Raw genomic sequence first — 14,408 nt, forward strand, 5'->3', positions numbered from 1 at the left:
CCCACTTATCCCAGCTTCCAGTCATATTTCACTGCTGTAGCCAAGGTGATAGCAGCAGCTGTTCCAGACAGGGTGCTGCTGCCATCATTGCAACAGTAGATTATTATACTATGGTGTATTTTTACCAGGTAAAGTAAGGTTTTTATGGTTCACTAAGGACAATCAACCCCTTCACAAAGTAGAACGTGAAAATGGATCTTCTGAGAACATTAAAAAGAGACTGTCACTGGCATCCACACTAAAGCAAAACTTTGGGACCTTGAACCTTGGGTTCATAATCTCACAACTGAGAAGGCTTCCTTTACACTCTTGGAACTGTACACCCATTGGAAACTTTAAGGTAAAGCTAACCAGGGGAGATGGTTAAAGCTTCTTCCCCAGAAGAAGATGGCATCCTTGATGTAAAACAGGTTTTCCCAAGATCACAGATCAAGACTTCTCTACTATCACGAGACTCCTGTCTTTGATTATTTTTCCCTTGCTTATACTTCTATGAACAATAGAAGTGAAAGGGGTCTCTGGTGTGCACTTATGTGGTATACTTTTATTTGTGAAGGATTTTGTAGCCAGCCTTATACATGAATAACTTTATACCTGAATAGACAAAATCGAAGGTCCAGTGTAGATGAGAAACTTTAATGGTACATACATTGCCTCATAATCAGTCAGAAACAGAACATTGATTCACTCCTCTTAACCCCCATCATGGGTTAAGGAGAACATTGTTGGGAGTCTTTCACTTTTCTAAAAGGACATCATTTGTTAGGTTCTTTTTCCATGGTTTGGAATAAAAGGGGTAATGATTAAACATGTATTCCTCATGATAGGCTCTATAGCAGATTCTACTATAAAAGCTATGGTTATACATAGACTTTAAATTCTCTTGTGAAAGTTATGTTAAATAATATAATTGCTCTGGATTAGTTACTGGCCAGACAGAAGTATCTGCACAGCTGCTGGCACTTATGGCTTATGTAGAAAATGTCAGGTATTATAGAGATTCAGTTGTAGGGGATTTGCTATTTGGGCTTTTACAAGAAAAACAAAATGGACAACCCCATCAAAAAGTGGGCAAAGAATATGAACAGACACTTTTCAAAAGAAGACATTTATGCAGCCAACGAACATATGAGAAAATGCTCATCCTCACTGGTAATTAGAGAAATGCAAACCAAAGCCACATGGAGATATCACCTCACACCAGCTACAATGGAGATCATTAAAAAATCTGAAGACAACAGATGCTGGAGAGAATGTGGAGAAATAGGAACACTTTTACACTGTCAGTGGGAGTGTAAATTAGTTCAATCATTGTGGAAGACAGTGTGGTGATTCCTCAGGGATCTAGAAATAGGAATACCATTTGACCCAGCAATCCCATTACTGGGTATATACCCAAAGGAATATAAATTGTTCTATTATAAAGACACATGCAGATGTATGTTTATTGTGGCACTGTTTACAATAGCAAAGACTTGGAACCAATCCAAATGCCCATGAATGATAGACTAGATAAAGAAAATGTGGCATATATACACCATGAAATACTATGCAGCCATAAAAAAGGATGAGTTCATGTCCTTTGCAGGGACATGGATGAAGCTGGAACTCATCAGTCTCAGCAAACTGACACAAGAACCGGAAACAAAACACCATATATTCTCACTCATAAGTGGGTGTTGAACAATGAGAAAACATGAACACAGGGAGGAGAACATCCCATAATGGGGCCTGTTGGGGGGTGGGGAGGGTAGAGGAGTGATAGTAGGGGTGGGGGTATTGAAGAGGAATAACAGGAGAACTACCTAACGTAGGTGATGGGGGGATGGATGCAACAAACCACCATGGCATGTGTCTACCTATGTAACAATCCTACACTATCTGCACATGTACCCCAGAACTTAAAAAAAAAAAAAGAATCACTTTACAAGATGCAAACTCATCAAGGTCTTTAACAGACAATATAAAAGTGATTCACAAAAATAAAAACATTTTGGATATACCTCAAATAAAATAAAATAAAACCTAAAAGAAAAAAAAAAGTAGGAAAGTGTGTTAAATCTGTAGGAGAAATCAAGACAACTGTAATGCTAAGCCAGAACTGTCACTGCAAACAGGAAGATGTATATTTAATTCATCCTATTCTTGTCTTCTATCTATCATCTATCTATCTATCTATCTATCTATCTATCTATCTATCTATCTATCTATCTATATCTCTATATATATCTATATATGTATCTATATAGATATATGTATATCTCTCTCTACGTATATATATCTATATAGATACATATAGATATAGATATAGAGACACTTTTCAAAAGAAGACATTTATGCAGACCTTTATACACACACACACACACACATATACGTGTGTGTGTGTGTATAAAGGAGGAGCAGAAAGGAAAACACATTTTAACTAGCTTCTGCACTCACTCCTTTATCACGTTTTTTACTTAGCTCAGATTTAGAACAGTGTGAATAGTTGATGAGATTAAATGTTCTCCCTCAAGTTCAGTTAATAACACCAGTTTGAGGTTGCTGATACTTAATAAAATGTGCTAATATTTCATAAAACTGTATTATTAATAATTATCTCATAGATACTCCACTCTTTCCCTTTTTCACAATAAGCAAATCTCCACTCTTTGTAAGGCTCAGATTGGAGGGTTTATGCCATATTTATTTTAATACACTGACTTTATGAAGCTATCCTGAGAGTTTTAGAATTTTTTCTACCAACATCAGATTTATTTATCATTAATTTTATTCCCCGTCTTTTTTGTTTTTTCATTTGTAACTGTTTATTAGGACTTGTTTTGTACCAGACATTTTGCTAACAACTTTATAAGCAGTATTCCATTTAATCCTCAAAATACTCTATGAAGAGTTTTTGTTATTCACTCTCCTTTATGGGCAAGGGAATCTAAATCTCAGGGAAGTTCATTACTTGTTCCAATGTTAGAAGGAGAAATGTGATAGAACTGGGATTTTAGTTCCATCCAGGGGATCCGACATTAGCTCTCACATTTAATCTCTTCCCAACTTTGTCTCTATTTCTTTTCAGCTGATAATAATTTTATATGTAGGATTGATTTTGCCTGACTGAGCCAAACATTATTAGATTAGAATAAGTTAATCACTTTACTTAGAGAAAAACAAAACACAAAACAAATCAATTAACAGCATTGATGAGACAGAGGAGCGATTTTAGGAATAATGTAGTCTAATAGTTTTTAAAGTGTGATCAGCAGGCCAGCAGCATCCACATCATACACCAACCTATTAGAAATGCACATTCTTGGCTGGGCAAAATGGCTCATGCCTGTAATCCCAGCATTTTGGGAAGCTGAGGAGGGTGAATCATGAGGTCAAGAGATGGAGACCATCCTGACCAACATTGTGAAATCCCATCTCTATGGAAAATATAAAAATTAGCTGGGTGTGGTTGTGCATGCCTGTAGTCTCAGCTACTTGGAAGGCTGAGGCAGGAGAATCACTTGAACCCCGGAGGCAGAGGATGTAGTGAGCCTAGTTTGTGCCACTGCACTCCAGCTTGGTGACAGAGCAAGACTGTGTCTCAAAAAAAAGGAAAGAAAGAAAGAAAGAAAAGAAAAAAAATGTTCCATTCCAGAAAAAAATGAATCAGAGACTTAAGGAAACAGCAGTTTGTGTTTTAAATTGTCTTTAAGTGAATTTTAAATTCCAAAATATATTAACTACTGCCATAATCAAGGGGTCAGCAAATTAGTGAACATGAGTCAAGCTTAGGCACGTCCTATTTGTTTGCTTTTTAAATTTTAATGTGATATACTTCCATTATTTAAAAAATTTTAAGTGTATAATTCTGTGGAAGTAATTACACGCAAAATGTATAACCATCAGAACTATTTCTAAAATTAGTTCATCACTCCAAACAAAAACTATACTCATAAACAACACCTATTTAGGTCTCTCCTTACATTCTAGTAATTACTAATATATTTTCTGTCTCTATGAGTTTGCTCATTCTAGATATTTCATATATTTGGAATCATACGATATTTGTCCTTTTGAGTCTGGCTTATTTCACTTAGAAAATGTTTTCTAGGTTCCTCATGCTGTAGTGTGTCATCAAAACATAATTCCTTTTTATGGCTAACTAATAATCCTTTGTATTTATGTATGACATTTTGTTCATCTATTCATTCATTAAAGATTCATTAGTTAGGGTTTTTCTACCTTTTGGCTATGGTAAAAAAAATGCTGCAATAAACACTGGCACGTGTATACCTATGTAACAAATCTGCACATTCTGCACATGTACCCCAGAACTTAAAGTATCATAATAAAGAAACTAAAATGAGGAAGGAAAAAACAATCTCTAATTTTTAGAATTTAGATTTTTCAAATTGGTACATCCGTGGGAATGACATATTTTTGGAAGTAAAAAGAATGGTATTTTGGGGACTTGTCAGATTAACCATTGAATAGTACAATTAGTAAATATTTCAATGATAATTGAATTCACTCTTTTAAAATTACATATATGTAATGGTTTCCATTGGTGTGCTGGAACTAACATACACCATCTCAAGAAGAGCTAATTGTTAAACTTTTAGAAATTTTATGAACTGATTTTAAACCCAGTCATTAAATTTATACTATATAAATATATTTTAATAAATTATATTAAAAATAAAATATATACTTAAAATTATTTATTTTAAATTATTTTAGGTTTTGCAATTATTTATGCTTCTAAAGTTTTTTATGGCCATCATACCTGAATGGTGAAAATACTATATATAATGGTATTCTACACCTCCCAACTGTATGTAGAGACATAACATCAGAAGTTTGAAACTGGCAACAGTGAGAGCATTTACAGTACACAAAATGGCAAACACTATAACTGGGGGCTTAATTTTCTATGCTGTTATTTATTCAGAATTAAGCCTATCATGAGGAAAAATTATTTATAATACAGATTAAAATCAAAAGTATGTTGTGTCTGCAGCAATCACATTTTGAATAATGTACACAAAAACTTTTCTTTCAAAATTCTAGAACTACTCTGATTCATAAATAAGTCAGTCACGTCATTGGTGGACAAGAGACATTCTGACATACTTCTTTTTTCTTTTGTATATTTTGGGGGGCTCTGTTGTTTAGTGTATGCATATTTATACTTATTGTATCTTCTTGATAAATTGATCCTTTTACTAGTGTTTAATACAATTTTTCAATTGTAACAGTGTTTAAAGTCAATTCATGTCATATTAGTAGAGCCATACTTCTCTTTTATTACCATTTGTATGTTATATTTTTCTGTTTCTCACTTTCAATTTATTTGTGACTTGGATCTAAAATGAATCTCTTATAGAAAATATGTAGCTGTATGATTTAAAAAATCCATTACACTAACTTTAGCCTTTTGATTAGAAAGTTTATTTCATTTACATTGATAGAAATTATGAATGATGATTACTTCTGCCATTTTGCTTTTTTTATAGCTTGTACATTTTTGTTCATTTCTTCTCTTAATATCTTTTTTGTGATTAGTGGATTTTTTACAGTGAAATATTTTAAATCCTTTGTCATTTTCTTATGTGTGCATTTTAAAAATATTGTTTTTGACTGCCATAAGAATTGTGTTTAACATCTTAAATTTATAATCATGTATGTTTTAATTAATGCCAGCCTAACTTTATTAGCCTGAAACACTCTGTTTCTGTGCAGTCCTCTTACCCATTTCATGTTGTTTCACAAGATACATTCATATACATTCTGTGCTGAATAACATAAATTTATATTATTTTCACATTTTTTTCAACATTTATAGAAAATAAAAATGAAGTTATAAACTAAAAATAAAATAATGCTAGGTTTTTGTTGTTAGTTAGTTTTTTTTTTTTTTGAGACAGAGTTTCACTCTTGTTACCCAGGCTGGAGTGCAATGGCGCAATCTCAGCTCACCGCAACCTCCGCCTCCTGGGTTCAGGCAATTCCCCTGCCTCAGCCTCCTGAGTAGCTGGGATTACAGGCGTGTGCCACCATTCCCAGCTAATTTTTTGTATTTTTAGTAGAGATGGGGTTTCACCATGTTGACTGGGATGGACTCAATCTCTTGACCTTGTGATCCACCCGCCTCAGCCTCCCAAAGTGCTGGGATTACAGGCATGAGCCACCACACCCGGCCCAATGCTAGGTTTTATAGTTGCCCATGTACTTACTTTTTCGAGAAAACCTTTATTTCTTCATTTACCTTTAAGTTATCGTCTAGTGTTCTTTAATTTCAACCTGAAGGAATCTCTTCAGTATTTTTCATAGGACAGGTCTGCAAGTTATAAACCTCTCATCTTTTGTTTTCTCTGTAAATGTCTTAATTTTTTTCTCACTTTTGATAAAATGTTTTGCTTGGTGTAGAATTCTCAGTAAGCAGTTGTTGCTGTTTTTGTCTTTCTTTCAGGACTAAAATATGTTATTCCACTACCTTCTGACCTCTATCATTTATAATGAGAAATCAACTCTTAATCTTATTGGAAATCCCTTGTAAATAATAAATTGATTTCCCCTAGCTATTTGCAAAATTGTCGGTTTGTCGTTAGCTTTCAGTAATTTCAAAACTGTATGTCTCAGTGTGGATCTCTTTATCTTGCCTGATATTTATATGGATCTGTAGACTACATGAAGAACATGTGGTACATATATACAATGGAATATTATGCAGCCATATGAAGGAACAAGATCATGTCTTTTGCAGGGACATAAATGGGGCTGGAAGCCATTATTCTCAGCAAACTAATGCAGGAACAGAAAAACAAGCACTGCATCTTCTCACTTATAAGTGGGAACTGAGCAATGAGAACACACGGATGCATTGGGGGAAACAACACACACAGAGCCCCGTGGAGTGGTAGGTGGTGGCAGTAGTGAAAGCATCAGGAAGAATAGCTAATGGATGCTGGGCTTAATAACTAGATGATGAGTTGATCTGTGCAGCAAACTACCATGGCACACATTTACCTGTGTAACAAACTGCATATCTGCACATGTACCTCAAAACTTAAAAGCTGAAAAATAAAAGGCTAGGGATCAATATGAGAGAAAACAAAGTTACCGAAATATATAAAACGTAAGGACTTCTTAGGACTTTTTTGAACATGTACCATATAATTGGCATGTGTGAGGCTTTTCAAATCTCTCCTAACTCATAGGTGTTTTTCATTACCCTAATTTTCCAAGTAAAGTCTCTGTTCTTATTGTGTTTCCAGGCCTTGGATGTTCATTTATATATCTCAAATGTCTTTTGCCTCAAGCTTAGATTTCTTAAGAGTCCAACAATATTTTTAAGAAATCCTCACCACTTTTAGAGGTTGGATATGCTGTGCAATAGACAAAACAGATGAACGTACTTTACATTATTTCTTAAGGTAGTCCCTATATAGGTGAAAAAGGGTAAAAATAATTTGCAAATAAACTTGTCTTTTCTGCCTGTGGAAACGGACTATTCTCTCACATTGGGAATGTGGACTGTCTGCAATACTGCTCTTCAGCTGGAGAGTGGTTATAGAAAGGGAAAGTAAAACTGCCACAATGCATTTTTGTTATTTTTACATTGAGTTTTTATTGCTTTAGTGTTCACTGTGTTGCTATAAACCTGTTTTCCAGTGTTCTGACAATGTTGATTATGATGGCTTCTAATCATTTTTCAGTCTTTCTACGGAGGGACATAAGCTTGGAGTTGTCACTCACCCCCACCTGTTTTGGTAAACTTTTGTGTGTGTATGTGAAAATAGAAGCATTCATACTTATTTACATATACTCTGTGGCTGCTGTTTTGCTACAATGAGTTAAATTCAACCAAGATTACATAGCCTACATAAAACTAAAGCATTTATTATCTGGCCCATTGAAAAAACATATTCTGACATATACTCTAGACTGGTAAAGTCCAGATTTCACAAATCTCAAATAATAACTTCCTTTATAGCCACTTTGTTTTTATATTCTACCTTCACACTTAATGAATTTACAGTTATTACTTAACACTTTGTATATAACAAAAATTCTTGATCTCTTTCTTGCAATTTTACATCTATTTTATGGTTAAAAAAGAACTAGAACTCAGAGTATTTCAGAAATTAAGACTCAGCAAGCTAGTGAATGTTGAAACAGATTCACAGGCTTCACTGATTCCAGAGCCAAAACGATAATCAGTTTAAACATATGTTTTGGATAAAATTGATCTGCCTCCATAACAAAGGCTCTGGACTTACAGTTAACCTGTAAATCAGTTGTAGATATAAAGACATTAATATCGTATCCATTTGGTTGAGACAAACTTATATTCGATCCTATTTTCCTGAGTGTCACTTAGAGCCAAGAGTTAGCCTACAATGTTATTGATGTTATCACTTGTCCTCCAGCTGAGAACACAGTTCTAGAATGGCCAATTCATTTTTCTGGTGTTTATTAACCTAGGCAACCTATGCCTGCAGTTACATTTAATCATAATACTGAGTCTCTTTTTAAAATAGTGGCACAGAGGGGGATTAGAGTGTTTGTTCATTAAATCTCTAATGAAACATTATATGTAGCATAAAAGTATTATTTTGAATTATATTACATCATATCAAAGTACAGAATTTAACAGAATATACCCAAATGCCATATTAGTTTGGTCAGACACAGAAACCATTTCCTTCCTTCCTATTTATAGTAGACTGAGTTGTGAAATTCCAAATATAGGTTTCATTGAAATGAATGGAACTTCTAAAATCAGTAATAGCATTTATATGATGTTATTCTTCAGTCGTAAACCATTAATTTGATTAGTTATCTATTTGCTTTTTTTATTTGTTATAGCAATTTCACTGCAAACTGGAGAAAAAAATAAAGGAAAAATGAGCAAGAAGAGTTAACTTTACAAATGTTCAATTTCCACTATTTTCTACTAATTTTAAAAAGAAATTTAAATTGAAGTACCATAACTTAGGCACAAAGCATTGAATTCATATTTGGAGTCCTGGATTCTACTCACAATTCTGATAATAATTAGCTTCTCAAGCTTGGGCAAGTAATGACCATTGTGTTTCAGTTTCAAATTAATGATAAAATGAATCATTTTATCAGTGATAAAATTAATGTGTAAAAAGATATCGTCTCAGCTTCAGAAAAATATGTGCTGTATGTTATTGTTTTCATTGGGAAAGAATTAGAAAATTCCATAATTTAAATGAAGCTCTTCAAATTTTAGGTTTCTCATTGTGGGTTCATTCTGTACTTAACCTTATATTATAAGACTTGCTATTGTGGATTCCAAGGCCCTCATCCCACTGCAGTTTTACTAAAAATCAAGTTGCAAAAGGCAGATTAGGAGGAAAAAAGCCTTACACATTCATTTAATGAATATACTCGGTAGCCTTTCAAACGCAGACCCTAAGATATAGGGGAAATTGACAAAGTATGGACAGCTGTGTAGAAATACTATTGAAGACAGGTGTATGATCTAATAATGCTAATAGACTGGGTGGGGAAACCCAGCAAGGCCTGCCGGTCTAGATTTTTCTTGACATTTTTAAGTACGTATTTTTTCTTCTTCTGGGTATAGGGCAGCACCATGTTTCGAATGAGGGTCTTAAGATGTTCAGTCAAACGAGGTAAGTCAGATAATTTCTTTACGGCCAGTTTTTACACAGATAAGATGGAGGAAAAATTAGAATAATTTAATTAGATTTTATGGCTGTCTTAGGAGAAAAGGGGATCTGTTTACCGACAGTTGTGAAAGAGAGATTCTAATTTCTATGGCTTGCCTCATGCGAGAATAGAACGGAGAGACAAGAGGGCACGAGAATGTCAGAGAAAAACGTTAGCTTCTGAAACTGCTGCTGAGGTTTTCGTTTGGGGGTTTTGTTTTCTGAGCCCCAGAAATATTCTACACTGTAATTGCCTATTTACTTGTCGGAGTTCCCTAGTTAGACACTGTGCTCCTTGAAGGCAATGAGTAGTTTTTAAATACTATTTTACTCAATTGCAATTGCTTAATATGTGGCACACAGCAGCCCTCTACAAATATCTATGCATGAACGAATATAACTTTCATGACTCATTCCATTCTGAAATGCACACACACACATACACACACCGATGAATCAATCAGTGGATAAACAGACAGGTAGGTAGATAACAGCTAATAAAAAATAATGGCTGCAGGTTTTATAACACAATCAAGATGTTTGCTGTTGTTAATTTTGTTTGAAATTAACTGGCATGCAGGATCTCATTGACACGAGCATCAGCATTCCTGATACTATTACCCCTGACATATGTTAACTAGTGGTTTCTGTAACTGCTTCCCACCACTACTCCCCATGTCAGTGATCCTTAGTGATCCATTTACTCATCAAATCAAAACTAATTTCCCCAAAGCAAGGCTATTATGAATTTGAAAAACTTGATTATTTCCCAGCCAATAACTTCAAATGTCATGGAGCCTATTTAAAGACAGTGTTATATCACAAACCTTAGGTTCAAGCCTTGATGTACAACCAAAATGGACCAAATGAGGCAAACAGAATCAGGCTTCCAAATATAATCATAATTCTGGATTCACTCTCAAAATAAGATTGTAGTTCACATAGTCTGTGAAAGTATGTTTTGACATTTAATGTAATATACTGACGATAATTTTTCCGATTTATACTTCCTTTGGTTTCTACCTTTGGGTAGATGGCTCTCACTATGAAAAAGTAGCTGTGCTCCTGCCAGGCTACATTTCCCTCCCAGCGGTGAAATCATGCCTTATCCTCCACATTGCTTTTTCCTTCAGATTCTTATTTGCATATGTATGTTTCATGATGTTTTTTTCTCTTTCTTCTGAAATTAAGCAGAGATATTTCCTCGTCCTAGTGTTATTTATTGTGAGGAGAAGCATAGATTTTTTTCTTGCAGGTGGGAGAATATAGATAAGAGTAATAAAATTCCCATATATATAATATATTATATATATATAATATAATTATATTATATATATATAATTTTTTTTTCTGGGAATGGACTACTGGTACTTATTTTCTTTTAAATTACAAAGTATGATTGCTGTAGCACTTCTCAGTTTTATTTTCTTTAAAAAAAATCTCCAAATTAAGCTGCACAGGCGGTTTCAAGAAATCAAAATGTAATGTGTTAATCTTGACATCTGTGGGTTCTGGATTAAAGTCCCTACATTCTCTGGCTTGTAATGTCTGTGAGGTAGTGCATTTAAAGGGTTCGTAAGTCAAATTCACACATAATTTGTACTGGTTCCACCATTCACCATAAAATGTATTACTGAACAACAGTGAGTACACTGTCTATATGTAATACACAAATACACATGGACACACATATAACAAAGCAATTTTTATAATATACCTCTTGCGTTACAATACTCTTACTTAGCTATAAAACTCCTATAAGAGATAAAGTAAGTATAAAAATTATTTTCTTTAGTTGCATGTATGTAGATGTATCCTAGAGAAATGCTATTGTCCCTCAAAAGTAGTATTTGTAAACAGTTTTTCTTAATTAGAGAAACCCAAAGTAGTACACTATGGAATAAGTTTGTCTTACTTTGTTTTTAATCAGCAAATATAGATGACTAGTTCATTCACTGAGTCTTTCGGAAGACTGTTAATATCAAAATTATCATATGGTCTGAACTTCACCATTTTTTTTGGTAGGAACTGGTTTAAAAAAATTCAGATCATATGATAAATGTAAAAGTCTAAAAGTTCGTAAATCAAATGTGTTTTATAGTTACATTTGTGAGAGAAGAATTCTCTTAGGACTTCTGGAAATAACAAAATTCGAAATGACTGACATGCCAAGGAATTTGTATTCTCTTGTTATTTTACACACTAGGGGAGAAAGTAATAAAAACTAGCATAAATGTGTGGCAAAATATCCATTGAAATAATATTTTGAAAGTTAAAATATTGATTTAAAATAAGACAAGTGAATGTGTTTTCTAGATGTGTATATCTAAAAGTTGAATACTGTGGATATATAATGGCTTTCTTGATAAAGCCACAACTGGTGGACCTTACAAGGGTCAAATATGTTATTCCAAAATGTCAGTCATTTAGACTCATTCCTTGGTTTGTTATTGATGAGTTTCGTTTCACATTTGGAGGTATTCTGTGGGGGAAACTGAAGAACAGATGTTAAGTGTGAAGTATCTCCCTCCATAGTTCACATCACATAATTTGAGCTTCTACATGTAAACAATGTAGACATGGATTCAACTGGTCCTCTGCCTACTGCTGACATGGCAGAAAACATCTAGGAGGTAGTCAGAGAGGCTTATCTATACCTGTTAAGTAGCCTGCTTCTGGAATGTAAGTATTGCTAAATTGGTTTCACTCCTGGGAATTCAAACTTCTATTTCAGATTCCTAACCCATGGCAATTAATTATCTTCTTTGAATACCCAAAGCAATTTATGTTGCTTAGCATATAAGAAAGTTAAGTCTATTATTATTCCTGTTTTATAATTAAGGAAGCTAGAGTCTGGATTATTTAAACAACCAAAATCACACAGTCAGTCAATGACACAGTCCATGATTAAAATTCTGTCTGTCCCCAGATTTGTGCTCTTCAGATAATGACATTTCTGTACAGTTATTAATCTGAGTAAATAGAGTCCAAAGAGAATTATTAGCAGATCTCAGGAGATTCCATGCAAATAACAGTCTTTCTGTCATTTCATGTTGTGCCAGTCTGCATTAATACAAATCAAAACAACTAGGCTGTTTATATTAAAATATTAAAAGTAATAGAATATTGACTGGAAGATGAATGAATAGATTGATGAAGAGATAAATAATAGATAAGTTGATGAGAGAGAAACACATAGAAAGATAAAATAAAATTAACCACACAATTAAAAGTGTGATTTGGTATATAACAGAAAAAGTTCTTTTGTTTGTTGGGGTGTGTGTGTGTGTGTGTGTGTGTGCGCGCGCGCATGTGTATAGATATTTTGTCATACAAACACAATTATCTAAAACACAGTGTCTCGATCTTTAAGAAAAATGTTTTTTTGAGATAGAGTCTCACTCTGTCACCCACGCTGGAATACAGTGGTGCGATCTCACCTCACTGCAACCTCCACCTCCCAGGTTCAAGCGATTCTCCTGACTCAGCCTCCCAAGTAGCGGGGATCACAGGTGGCTGCCACCACACACAGCAAATTTTTTGTATTTTTTTTTTTTTTAGTACAGATGGGGTTTCACCATGTTAGCCAGGATGGTCTCTATTTCCTGACCTCATAAGCCACCTGCATTTACTTCCTAAAGTGCTGGGATTATAAGTGTGAGCCACCACTCCTGGCCTCAATCTTTTCCTTAAGAAATATTTTTAATTTAGGCTACTTATAACTGTGAATCCAGGCTGGAGTGTGGTAGTGCCATCTTGGCTCACTGAAACCTCTGCCTCCTGGGTTCAAGCGATTCTCCTAACTCAGTCTCTTGAGTAGTAATTTTTGTACTTTTGCTAGAGATGGGGGTTTCACCATGTTGGTCAGGCTAGTCTTGAACTCCTGACCTCCCAAAGTGCTAGGATTACAGGTATGAGTTGCTGTGCCCTGCCCAACTGTAAATTAAATTTATCTCTAGAAAAGGTGAGAAATATTATTAATGAAGATATTTATTTATTATTATTATACTTAAGTTCTAGGATAGATGTGTAGAATGTGAAGATTTGTTACATAGGTATACATGTGCCATGGTGGTTTGCTGTACCCATCAACCCATCATCTACATTAAGTATTTCTCCTAATGCTCTCCCTCTTCCTGCCCTCTACCCCCAAACAGGCCCCAGTGTGTGATGTTCCCCTCCCTATGACCATATGTTCTCATTGTTCAACTTCCACTTATGATTGAGGACATATGGTGTTTGGTTTTCTACTCCTGTGTTAGTTTGCTGAGAATGATGGTTTCTAGCTTCACTCACGTCCCTACAAAGGACATGAGCTCATTCTTTTTTGTGGTTGTATTCTATGGTGTATGCATACCACATTTTCTTTATCTTCTTTCCATGGTGGGCATTTGGGTGGTTCCAAGTCTTTGCTATTGTGAATAGTGCTACAGTGAACATACATGTGCATGTCTTTGTAATAGATCTATTTATAACCTTTAGGGTATATACCCAGTAATGGGATTGCTGGGTCAATGGTATTTCTAGTTCTAGATCCTTGAGGAATCGCCACACTGTCTTCTACAATTGTTGAACTAAATTACACTCCCACCAACAGTATAAAAGCCTTCCTATTTCTCCACATCCTCCCCAGCATCTGCTGTTTCCTGACTTCTTAATGATTGCCATTATAACTGGTGTGAGATGGTATCTCAATGTTGTTTTGATTTGCATTTCTCTAATGAC

General features: G+C 34.5%; 1 pseudogene; it reads left to right on the forward strand.

Annotated features, from left to right (window-relative positions):
* LOC100400570 (glyceraldehyde-3-phosphate dehydrogenase pseudogene) overlaps positions 1-14,408 on the forward strand; it is a 130,042-nt pseudogene that overhangs the window by 164 nt on the left and 115,470 nt on the right.

Source organism: Callithrix jacchus, chromosome 12 (assembly GCF_049354715.1).
Source record: "Callithrix jacchus isolate 240 chromosome 12, calJac240_pri, whole genome shotgun sequence".
NCBI classification, from domain to species: domain Eukaryota; kingdom Metazoa; phylum Chordata; class Mammalia; order Primates; family Cebidae; genus Callithrix; species Callithrix jacchus.